Genomic DNA, 13558 nt, shown 5'->3' with positions numbered 1-13558 from the left:
AAATCTTACATCATTTGAGTAACATAGAAAAATATTAACACTCAATTATCCAATATCGGCAATAGCAAGATCTATCATAGTTAATGACATCATACAATCCACACATTTCTCATTTCAATACAAAAATGCGAAGAAATCGACTAAACCATTCGAAGAGAGAGTAAAAAAATACGTCAATGATCAAGTCACCAATCTCAACACAGTGAAAGGAGAATTTACTCAACACCTCCTTGGCTTCAATCTACACCAGAAATAGTGAAACATAATACGACCATTTCTAAACTTTACCATGTAGTACACAATCATACACATAAACTACTAGTCGACAATTACGCAGATCGTCTACATGTTTATACTGATGGGTTGAAATCCAAAAGAAAAGCTGAGCTGTAGGTATGCATGAAATAAATCTTTTATTCAAACTCCCAGATGATGTCCCTATCTTCAACGGCGAAGATTTTGCCATTCTAAGCATTGAAACACATCGACGAAGCAGATATAGAAAAAGTAAATTACAGCAATAGAAAATAAATTAACGGACAACGACATAGTCCAAAAAATAAATGAAACTTACAACCTAATTAAATTCAAATGACCTTCTGCAGACATCAAACTCAGCTGGACATTAAACTGAATTAAGGAAACATTAGACTGAATGAAGAAACAGACAAATTGGCTAAACAAACTGCTGAATATCATAAACTCTCTTTGCGATTGAACATTTTGCCGACGCTTAAAGAAGGTCAAAAACTTTCGTAAATGAAAGTAATCAATAGCCGGAACGAAAAATGGCTACAGATCAAACCTTAAAAACTTCATCAAATACGAAAGAGTATTTTTGAAGAAAAATCTGCATGCTCTTTACGCAGGAAACAAGTCAGTCTTAACTTGACTGAGAATATGACACGCTAACTTTAGCCACGTACAACTCATATTGGAAAAGGAACGGAATTTATGTGAATATTGCCAAGTTCATCTACCAGTTAAACTATTTATTATCGACTGTCCACACAACCAAACGGTTAGAGTGAAACACAAGATATCTCCAGGTCTAGAAAAATGCTTAAATAAAGTGAAAAATTATAAGAAAATTCAAAATAATATGAAGGACTTGAATTGCCGGTATTTATATATAAGTGTAATTATATACATGTGATCCACTAGCTATCACTAATTTATAAAAATGCTATAAATTTAATAAAAAAAAAATACTGTCGAGTAATTCATAAAAATACTCGGCATTTTTACTGAAGCAAAAAGAATTCGTTGCAGCAGTTGAATTTGTAGTAAACTAAAAGTTATAAATTGATCAAAGAGTTTCGATTTATTTTACTAAATGGACAATAAATTTTATATACTGCTTGGTACACTTGCTCACCAATCGTTTAGTTTTTCACTCGTTTTGCATTATTCATTTCAAATTGCTTCTTTTTTAAAATGAGAAAAATTAGGATTTTAGTGAGTAATTGTATTATTTATAGAATACGTTTTACAATGAAATTTGTTTTCGTTTCAGTGATTTCGAATACTTGAAAAAAAAATCCATTTAATCGGTCAGATCACTTCTTTTTGTTCAAATTTTGACTGATTGCTTTTATAAGTTTGTGATTTATATAATACATTGCGTAAACCCATATTCATTTAGATTAGCGTATATGAATCAGACTCGAGAGGGAGAGAACATGATTTTAGACTATTGGCCCGTACCGAAATTACAATGCTCTTTAAACAGAATTGTATAAGCTAAATCAGAATGCTCTTTGCATTAATGATTATTGATATAAGTGATGTACGTAAAATGTTTAATTATTTAGCCTCGTACTTTAACAAAACATCAAAAAGTAATATTTGAAGTGTGCATATATATCGATGAAATAGTTTCATTTATCTATTTATTATTTTATCATTTAAATAAGTAATACATTTATATTATTCACTTTATTCTTTGAAATTTTGTCGTTTAAATCAGCAACACTATGTAACAGTGCTTTACTTTACAGAGTATTCATTAAGTATGGCAACACTTATAACTTTTAAACCGTTGAAATTTACCAGAACCTCCTACCTCTGAAACGATATATTTTTTCGGTTGAGACCACCGCATCCCGGGCACCTAGGGGCTCTCCATATTGGGCCGATTGAAACATTTTAAACAGAAATGGTATAATTGTGATAAATTATTTTAAAGTTCATTAAAAACAAAATTTTGTGAAAAAAAACTTCGAGCTACGACAATTCTAACCAGAATAGCGGCTGCTTGATGTTTTTCACAAAACGGTAACAAAAAAATCCGTCTGCAGTATTTCTTAAATATTTTTCTACAATTAAACACGAAAAAATAAAAACTAGCTCGTTTTCCTGCACCAAAAAGCTGAATCTTTCTGTATGAGACTGCTGTTTGGAATGACATTATTTTGAAACTAGCTGAAAAAAAATTAAACGGCCATAATTGTGGTTTGGATTGTCGTAGCCCGATGTTTATCCAGTAATCCGATGTCATTTATAATTTTCACTACTTCTTAAAATGATTTGTCACACCTATAATTTCCATTTCAATAGTTCTAGTTACCTCCTATGGGTGCTCAGGAGTGGATTGGTTTCATATCGAAAAATAGATCGTTTTGTGGTAGAAGCGTTCGTTAAATATTTTCTCTCAAACTAGAACGGTTAAACATAACTTTACAGTTTAAAATTACTTTACGTTATTTAAGGGTTCCTATTCTTTAAAAATCTTTGTATATTACATACACACACTCGCCCGCGCCCGCGCGCGCGCGCAAACACACACACACACACACACACACAAGAATGTAAAATGTGTCAGTAAAAAATCACCTACACATTTGTTTATGGTGTAATTTTAGTAAGGTACAGGAAATCGAAATTACCAATATGAAATTAAAAAACAAATTATAAGTAGTGGAAATTATTAAACGATTATATTTAAGTTATACCAAACTTAACTGGTAACAAAATGTATATCCTATGCAGACTTAATGCCGTGAAGTGTCATACCTCAATAATTAGTAATTTATTCTTGTACCCTAATTCTGGGATTGTGTTTTGCCTGACTGGTCAGGCGAAACACTTCAACACATAAGTTATTTAAATAAAAAAAGGCTAATATTAGGCATACACAAGATTCACGCCACTTATAGGCGGTGGTTGTTTTATAATATATTAGAGTATATTAGATCACTGGCATATCTTTTTCAAAATTTACAGCCATATATAGCAAGCAGAATAAGGTAGCAAACCGTTCTTCATTAAGCGACTGTTATCCTAATAACTCGGGCTAACATTTAAAAAATATTTTTTAATTAATGTTGTTGGAAATTATACGAGTTTGCATTTTGTATCTACACTTTTTAAAGCGAAAAAGTGACTAAAATAATTTGTATATAACTTATCAATCTTTGTGAATATTAAACTTTTAAGTTGTTTCGATAATATTGAAACTGGATTAATGGTTCTTAACTTATTGAAAACTAATACAATATATTTAAAAAAAAACAATATATATATATATAGGTTAGATTATATATTATCTTGCCGAGATGAATAACACAGTGTTCCACGAAGAAACTGTGAAACTTTCAGGACATGTTCTACTGCTGAAAATAATGAAAAAAGTTCATATAAACATAAGTCTGGAAATGCTTTGTTTTCGAGTTTACGGCTTTAATTTCTTAAAAAATTATTTGTCGGCTCTCTTGAAGGATGTACCTTTATAAATTAGATTGTAAATGATTTTACAATCACGGTGGTGCAACGCCACATTTTTCTTTAGTAGCTAAAAATCACTTGAATGCTAATTTTTTAACCTGTATTGGACGTGGTGGACCGATCGATGCCACCACATAATTTGAATTAACGCTACTAGATTACTTCTTTTGGGCTATATGAAAAACTATAGTATACCGACAAAAGGTTAATGCTAAAGAAGAATTACTCATTAAAATACGAACCGCTATTGAATTTAAACAAACAATCCTGAGTTGATACGGAAAGCCACTGGAAATATATTACGTCGGGCAGAGTGCCATGTACGTTATGAGGGAATTTCGAACAGTTACTGTAACCGAGGTTTGTTATTCTGTTACCATTTATCATTTCATATATTTTATTGTTTTGTTCTGCTATATTAAAAATAATGTTTATTAGGTACAGAATAGTACAATTTTCCGTCTTATTTTTCACGTGTTTTGCTTCAATATAAACCGATTTTTAAAAGTTTCAGTTTACTCTTTATTGGCTGTATTTACATTAATTTTCTCAGAATTAAATTCTCTACAAGTCTTGTTACTAAATTTTACCCATTTGTATTAGTCATTTAACAAAGCTATTTTAATACTAACCTAAAAACAAACTCTTTTCCGACACCAAATTTTGCGTTTTACGTCGAATATCTTAAAAAACTACTGGAGTTATAGTTCTGGGTTCTATTTTATCGTATTTTGAAGCTCAAATTACATAAGAAATCACAAACTTTTTACTCCTTAATTTGGGTCCCAAAATTTACAGTAAGGCTTCTTTTTATTAGAAGAGCTGAAATCCGGGCGAAATATTTCGCTAGCCGTAACTCGAAAACAAAGTATTTCCAGACCTATGTTTATTGTTTCACGAGTAAAACACGTTCTGAAAGTATCTCTGTTTCTTCGTGGGACACTCTGTATATATAATTTGTAGATGCATGTAAAAGAACGTAATGCATACAGAGAGTTTGAGAGAGACACTTCAATTTTTATTATACTCGTATGGGATAAATCAACTTCAACAGGAAATTTATGGGTGAGTAAAAACAAAAATGTACAGCAGTTATCCCAACCATGTTACCGTCAGCTGTTAGACAAAGCTTAGGCGATACTAGAATGCTATACTAGTTACACAAGTTGTACTAGTGTTGATGTTAAAACCACTAAAAGCATTATTTATCCTTCAGAAATATTAACTGCTGAATAAATATAATACTATTTGCACAAAAGTGCTTACAACAAGCCAGATAATATATAAGGTTATGTTACAATATTGTCAAAATAAATAAATAATTTTTTTTTAAATTGTTTAAATATATGTTTCAGCGTGTATGAAAAATCAGTTTTATTTTCTCTGTTCGAATCATAGACCACCATACTATTCCAGCCTTAAATCATTCCACCTTCATTACTGTTTACAGTCCTACATTCTTACGTATGAAGTTGTTCTTAGTTTTATGTAAACGCTTTTTATTATCGTTCCGTTTTGTTCCTATTATTACCACCTTAATTAAGATTTTTCATTCTGCACTTTTCTTATCCTCTTTTCACATCATATTCATATTGGTCTTGCTCTCTCTACCTTATCTAGTGAAATTTTTGTATTTGTAAGTGATTTTAATAAATACTTGAAACCTTTCTTAATTACATTATTTATTTTTTATCAAATACGTATATTAGTAAATTAACATTTTTTTCCATTTAAATACTACGAGAAATACGCAGTTTTCTCTAACGTTATAGTAATTAATGTAAAGACGATTTTCTTACATTATCTGAGAATGTTCCTTTAGGTGATTCACCAACAAAAAAAAAAAAATCAGTTAATAGATATATAAACCTCATTTGATTACTTTTTTATAGGTTTTGTTTTTATAGAAATTTATTTTTAAAAACATGTTACGTCACCAGTTTCTAATAAGTATTGTGGTTTCACAAGAACACATTTTAAAATGATGGCCGTTATCATTTTTAAATTAGTATCTTGAAAGAGTATTACTCACTTTTCACTTAAAATATTTAGAATATTGTAATATTAAAATAATGACACTTCATTATTGATACAATGTAATTATAAAAACAATCAATTTATACTAGAAACTGTTAATCTATTTAGGTCCATAATCTGAATAAATATTTCTGAATAAGTTTTAGAAAATTAATCATCCAGTAACTCTTAAAGTAATTTACATCTGATGCAGATGTTCAAACGATTTATGAATCTGATTTTGTAAATTCTTCTTAATTTACTGTATTATGTTGTGTAAGATTTTTGTTTAAAAACTGTAACTTTAAAAGTTTACTTTTATCAAAATATAATTTAACTTAGCTATGTATATTAATGAATTCTTCTTTAGTTTTTTTTTTTATTATTATTAATATTGTTGTAATTTTATTGAAGACATGGGTACTTTCTCTTAGAGTACCGGCACTGAAATTTATTAATAAGATAATACAGAATTTACAGTGAAACTTATCTTTTCATTGTTTTATAAATGTTGTAAGTTGTTCAGTCTTTTTCTTCCCTGTTTCGTGACAAACTTCTGAATTCATTCTGCTTTTAACAGTCGGTCGCATAATAATCGCGATTTGAGTTATTATATTGGACTAAAATATCATTGTTGCAATTCGTTCATGATATGGCGGGCAGTCGGTATTTGACGGCGTATACAGACAAAAAGATGAATAATTTTTTATACGCCATTCCTGATCGTTTGAGCGACATTTTATTAATTGTAAAAATAATCTCCATTTAATAACTCATAATAATTTTGTCGGATTTATTGAGATCGTATGTTGACTTTCTTAACTTACTCGTATTGAGTTTCAATATTATACTGAATTATCTTACGATTAATTTCGTTTGTCCCGTAATAGAAAAAGGAGACTTTTGGGCTTTCGCTGCGTTATAAATATGATGAGTACAGAATAAACGGGCGCGTTACTGGAGTCATATTTATGTGGTGGAGACAACCGGAATGTCAACATGTCTGAACAAATAAAGGCGAACTTAGTCGCCTTCTACACTATCGCAGCGGCAATAAATTGTTCTGCAACCATCAACATTATACAAAAAAACTTGTTTTCATATTACAATGTAAGTACAGACTGTTCTGGTTATTATAGTATCACTAACATCAATAAATTCCAGTGGCGGGGATCTAACAAAAACAGACCAAAAATGTTTATTTATTTTAATATTTATTCTACCTTAATCTATCTTATTGTTTGTAATGGTATTAAATTTTTTTCCCCAATGAACACTGAAATTCCTATCAAAATGTACTCATGAATTAAGTAAATTTGCTGTAGTATATATGTTATTGTCGTACATAAGCCTTTAAAATTTAACTTAACCTATTACCTTCAGTAATATATAAGAAGCTGCTAGAAAGGTTAACTTAGATATAATAGTACTTTTTTCTTTACATTATTGCATTAAATAACTCTGTTAAAATTACATTTAACTTTACAGTAATATTTTTGTGTTATGTTTCAGGTCGGTGTCATAATTTAACTTCCATTTTTACTCATATTGTTGGAGAAAATATACATAAATAAGGATCATTTAAAGAAATGTTTAATAGTAAAATGACTGTAAGTATATATTTTGATTATTATTTATTTTTTTAAATTCCTTACGCGCTATTATTTATAATTTTCCAAACTGTTATTCGTAGAGAATTTATTGTTACGTGATAAAAGATGATTTTGTCGCAGGACTATATTTTTTCGATGTTTTGATGTCCCTGCGCGCTAATATGCAAAAACCTGGTTATAAAATTCTCTGATAAAAACGGAAAATCGAATTGTTCACCAGATATAGATGAAAGATTAGTTTTGTTCATGTTATACTACAGAAAGATAGTATTATAAAAGAATGTACAGTCGCTTTAAATTCATGTTTACGATTATTTAGCGCGGACCATTATAATTATATTAATGAAAAAGTCTATATATCTCGTATAAATTAGATTTATCTGCTACAGTGATAAATTTTCTTTATTTTAATTGACGATTATTATTATCAAATTTAAATTTTACAGTATATTTAAATTAGTTAAACCTTACTTGTAAAGAAGCCTTATCAATATGTATCCCATTAAACTACGCATTTGATACGTAGTAACAGTGGATCTCCGCGATTAATAGATTATAATTTTCTATTATTTTACAATAACCAAACATGTTATTTGTAGTAAAACAATGTTAAAATAAAATAAAAGTTTACATTATAAAAAAAAACAAAACAAAAAAACAGTAAATTAAATTATACTTAAGTAATGAATAAAAACGTAATTTTTCTGAAAACCGTAATTAAGTAATTTATTTTAAAGAATCATTTCAATTTAAAATCCGAATTTTATTAAAAATATGGAAAAATATTGAAAGACACAATGTGTAAAATATTTTTTAGTAGTCTTTAACACGGAAAATTGTACTAGTGCTCAAATTCATACAAAGAAGTTTAGTTCAGCCAATCTGCTTTGGAAGGTAGTATTTGCGTTAGTGTATATTTTGTTTTATTTTTTAGGATCATCAGTAAAAGATGTGGTGTTGTCTCTTGTATATTAGAAGAAATTACATCAATTTGATTTTTTTCAAAAGTTCGAGTGAGGCTTGGAGTGATTTTGAGGTTTAATATATCAAACGAATGAATTTTATTCATGCTTAATATTTAGGTTCTCAAAAGATAAATACCCGAAATACGATTTTTTCTATTCCCTGTTTTATTAGAAACAATTTCGATTCTTCCTCATTGAAAACAAAATCGGAATTATACATATTTTTGACACTTTTTGTTGTCTCAATAAAAAAAGCCAGCAAAGGGTTGCATAACTTTCCCAAATATATTTTTAATTCAAACGAAATATATTCTTAGTACTTTCATAGTACTTAAGTTTAATTTTCGACCACTAAATAAAATGTAAAATAATAAAAATTACGAAAACTACTCTTCTCCCTGTTTTTATTTTATTCTTTGTTTTGGTTTTTAATTTTTTCAAAAATTTAAGAACCACTATGATGCATATATAGAAATTTTTGAGCCATTTTCGAAGAATTTATGTTTGAAAGTCCAGTTTGGCTTCAGGTCGACCATTTCTGAGATGTGTGGTTAATTGAAACCAAACAACCAAAGAAAAACGGTATCTACGATTTAGTAATCAAACCGTATATAAGGAAGGCCTTTACTAGAAATTGAAACTTAGAACTCTCTACTTCAAAATCAGCTGATTTCTGATGACGAGTTCACCACTAGACCAACTCGGTGGGTAACCAAGGGCTTCTTGAGTCATCGAAATTTTCATAAACCCTGTTACCCAAAATTTTGGCCGATCTCCGTACTTTCCCTTTATAGCTATGTTGTTTAAGCAAGAATAGAACTATAGCCGAGAAAGGAATAAAAAACTATTTTTCTATAAATGTAGGATAATGATGTTGGGGACAGTTTACAACCCTTAACTTTAGTAATTGGAGGTAATTTAAATCTACCACCAAAAATATGACGTGAGTCAGAATTTTCTAATTACACTATACGAACAAAAACTTGACATATACATTCACCCAGTGAACTTGAAATTAAAGTAAAAAAAAATTACTTTTGGCAAAATTAGGTTTTTTACTTTCTATGCGGTGTGGAACAATTTCCAACCATTTTTTCTGATGTAAAATTAAATATTGGTACATACGAGTATTATGTCAATTGTCATTAAACGAAGTAAATTTAATGATGATTGTAATAGGCTATTATATTATTTGTTTCCTATCAGAAACACTATTGTTATCATCTGTTATTTTGTTTAATAACCTCATACCTGATCGATTACATATTCGTTATCAAGTATCGGTTTAATATTTGGAATGTTTTCTCGTAATCAAAACACAGCTTTGGTACATTAAAAATATTGGTAGGCTTATTCGTTCAGTAACAGTTACCATGAAGTCGTTCGTCGTTTCTGCTTTTAGCACACTAGAATAACAGCTTACTCAATTGTAAGATGATCTTTCAAAATATGACCTCTCGATACTAACTTGTAATTTCTCTTCACTTTTTCTTCAATGTATGCAATAGGCAAAACCGCTATGAAAATTCCTACTACCTTGTGAAATTAGTGGTAATCTAGGAAATGATGTGACAGAAAGAGAAACTGTTAAATGTTTTTATGCTGTCAAAAGTTTTGGTTTATTTTATAACACTATTTTTTTTTTCATTTCAGTTAGGAGCTTTTACACTAATCTCACACCTGGATATCTTTAGTTTTATATATATATATATTATTGCTTTTTTATTTTAAATATCACTTTGTTGCTTTTAATCTTCCCGTTGTCTCTTTAACTTGTTTTCTTTTTTGTAATTGAATTGTCAGAGTGATGGATCGTTTACACCCAACTAAGGTTATTTTTCTTTTTTCCTTTTAGATGGAGTGTCTTTACAACCCCCTTAGTTTTGTTTTTTCTCTTGCATTTTACTGTTCAAAAGAATAAAAAAATTCTATCATTTTATGATTATTTTTTATTTGATATATCTTCAAAAATTAGATATTAATTCGTATGTACTTTTAATTGGTTTTAATTATTAAAATGATTAAAAGTTAAAAAATCTTCGTTATAATTCTTAAGTCACGGACAACAATTGACCTTGACTTCGGTGACAAAGTTACATTTCTTATTGCTTTTATGAACTTGATGAAGTACACTTTTATTTTTACCTTGCTCTGCCATTAAAAGATTTATTAATTAATTGTGTAGTAAAAATAGATTCTTAGACTCTCTTGGACTAGTGGTTACTCGTCGTCGCAAATGTGTTGTTCAGTGGCTGATTTTCGAAGTCGAAGGTTCTGAGGTTCAAATCCTAGCAAACGTTAGTTGCCTTACTACGGATTTGAATACTTTAGAATGGATTTATTGCATACAAAACCTCAAAAGTTAAATTTTTATCAAAAGATTGTCTTTTTAAATATTTTTTTAATTTTATATATCTTTAATAACGTGTATATATACTAAGTAAATTTTTTTTAATTTTAAATTCCGATTCTTGAAAACAACATTAAATTTATCTGATTAAGAGAATACAAAAAAGTTATGTCACTATATATTTATGGCCAACAACTGGAAATAGTATTTTTTTGTGAGTAATTAAACATATACAGCGGTTGTGGACAAAAATTTCAAATACCATGGTTTTTGAAGTGCATTAATTATACTTTATGGTGCCATGGAAAGGATTAGGCATATGATTTACAATATACTATATTGATGGTCAAAATCATTCAATTTTTTCATTTTGGGAAAAGTAGAATTATTTTGAAAATAAGTCGTAAAGAATTGATTTTTCGTTGAAATTTGTAGAATAGAAAAGTAAAGAAAATAATTTTTTTTCAATTTAAATTTTAAATAGTCTCTTTAAAATAAAATAGAAAAAACATAAAACAATTTGAAATTAAGAAAGAAATAGTGTAGACACAAAAAAAATTATCTCTGGAATTGAAACCCCCACAACCTTTGTGTGAAATATTTTTCAAACTTAGGTTTTGTAAAAACGTTATTTGCGATAATAAATATATGACTTTTTAAAAAATGTAAACAATAATAATGGTTTGAAGGGCTATATTTCTGTAAATTAGGGTCTAGGAAGTCGGTCAAAAACGTTTTTCAGGAATTATTAGGTTTTAGAAAATATTTAGAAATTATTTTTCATCAAAAATGAGGGTACTTTTAATTGTTATAAACCTTTGAATGAGGTATTTAAACTAAATAAGACTTTTGTCCCTTGTGAGATCTATATTTTTTGTTATTTAAAAAAAATAATTTTAACTCTTTTTCATTAAAAAAAGAAACGTTGAAATTGTATTTGGGAATAAAAATATGTTCATAAATAATTAAAAATATTATTTTATTTTTTATCAATGTTAAATCTGATTACCCAAACCTTTCCAGAGATATTTTTTAGATTACTTAGGCTAAATACATAATACAATCTTTTTAGAGGGTGATTTAAATTCTACTGTAAAATATTTGTAACTTGTATTCTGCTTGAAACCTGTAATTCCATGACGGGTTATGAATACATGAAAAATATTAACGAAAAGCATATGGATTTGATATAATTTTTAAAAAAAATTATTTTAATCTTTTTTACGAACATTCCATATTATTTACATTATTTAAAAATTATTTTCTATTTTTATTTTTTTCTTACCATATGAGTGTTGTTTAATGTAATAAAATTAAAAAAAAAAAACACATTCTCTTCAACAGCAACAAAAAAAACTCGTGTTAAATTGCATCGTAGTTCAATTTACAACGCTAGTCTGTTATACCGAAAATGTACATACAGCGTGTCAGGGAAAAAAAGTGTTGATGAAGAGTTGTGGTATGTTAACGAGGGAATACTAATTACTTTACTCCCCTCCGACTGCCAAGCAAACCGTCCGGTCATCTTCAAATACTGTCTGTTGTACAATACCAATCTAATCTACAAATCAGGTCAAATATAAAATATATCTTTCATTCTCCCAAAATGAAACTTAACATTAAGATTTATTTTCAAATATGTAGGGTGTAATTATAATGAATGAAATTCTCTTGTCATATTTTATCATATAAAAATTCAGCTGTAAAAGAACAGTATATATTTTCCAGATGATCGTACTGCAGTAAACATTTTGTTCAACATTTTAATCGATTAGCTGTGTTTATTTTTAGTACTGTTGTTTAGTTAATACGTATATTCGTGAAATAAAAGGTTGTAAACCAGATTATCGTTGACTTCTTAGTAGAATATGGACGAGAAAAATATTGCGTGAGGTGTTTTTAATTATATTTCATTTAAGACTTTCTTTTTAATCGTTTGGCCGTGTTATAGTTAATCCGGCCAAACAGTGATATATCTATAGACCATATGATGGTGAGACATCGTCTTGCGGGATATTGTTTACAAAGCTCTCAGAAACATGGGTGTCTGGCGTCCTCAATCAGAGATCCCAGAAAATTGATGGCACATCAATTGAGATCGCTGTGCCATCAAGATGGCACAGCGATCCTGGCTGTGATGAAGATCCTCGTTTGGTCTTGAGAAAGTTTCATTCAGCGTTAAACCTGACCGTCGAGTGGCTAGCAAAGTGGAGAATAAAAGTAAATCATAATAAATCGAGTCATACCACGTTTGCCATAAAGAGGAGTGACTATCCCCGGCTCAACCTAGATAGCGTTTTCATCCCGCATTCTGACCGAGTCCGGTACCTCAGGGTGTACCTTGATCGTAGCATGACATGGAAGAACCATGAGAAAGAGAAGAGAAAACAGCTAAATATCAGGTTTAAGGAGCTTTATTGGTTACTAAGCAGGAACTCACATTTGTCGCTATCCAACAAAACTTTAATATACGAGGTCATTCTGCTACCCATTTGGAGGTGTGGTATAAAGCTATAGGTTACAAGGAGCAAGAGCAACATTGAGGTTAAACAATGCTTCCAGAATAAGTTGGTGAGAATCATCGCACGGACGAAGAAATTGGTTTGCACGGGACGAATAAATGTATAATTACGCCTTACGTCTGCGAGGGAATCAAACGATTCGGTTCATATTGCAAACATATTCGTATTACATATAGGAATCTGTCCAAGTGTATTTATAAATAAAATACTGCCTTGGGTATTTACATGTTGTCTTATTTATATCATATTAATTTAAGTTCTTCTTCTCCTTTGTCTTGTAATATTATTTGATTTTTTGCTTTTGTTAATTTTACGGATTTTTGTGCTTCTTATGGAGTAAATCTGTGCAAGTACTTTTTTTTTTTG

General features: G+C 29.2%; 1 protein-coding gene across 2 annotated transcripts in view; it reads left to right on the top strand.

Moving 5' to 3' along the window:
* The window catches only part of LOC142322962 (uncharacterized), a 1168170-nt gene that overhangs the window by 527910 nt on the left and 626702 nt on the right, over positions 1–13558 (top strand). For both annotated transcript variants that reach the window (XM_075362062.1, XM_075362063.1), the window contains one exon: positions 7255–7352. The gene's annotated coding sequence lies outside the window, so the exon portion shown is untranslated. The remainder of the gene's footprint in view (positions 1–7254; positions 7353–13558) is intronic.

The sequence above is a fragment of the Lycorma delicatula genome, chromosome 4 (genome assembly GCF_047948215.1).
Source record: "Lycorma delicatula isolate Av1 chromosome 4, ASM4794821v1, whole genome shotgun sequence".
In the NCBI taxonomy this organism is placed as follows: domain Eukaryota; kingdom Metazoa; phylum Arthropoda; class Insecta; order Hemiptera; family Fulgoridae; genus Lycorma; species Lycorma delicatula.
Note: the sequence above shows the minus strand (reverse complement) of the source record. Positions and strands in the feature narration are given on the sequence as shown.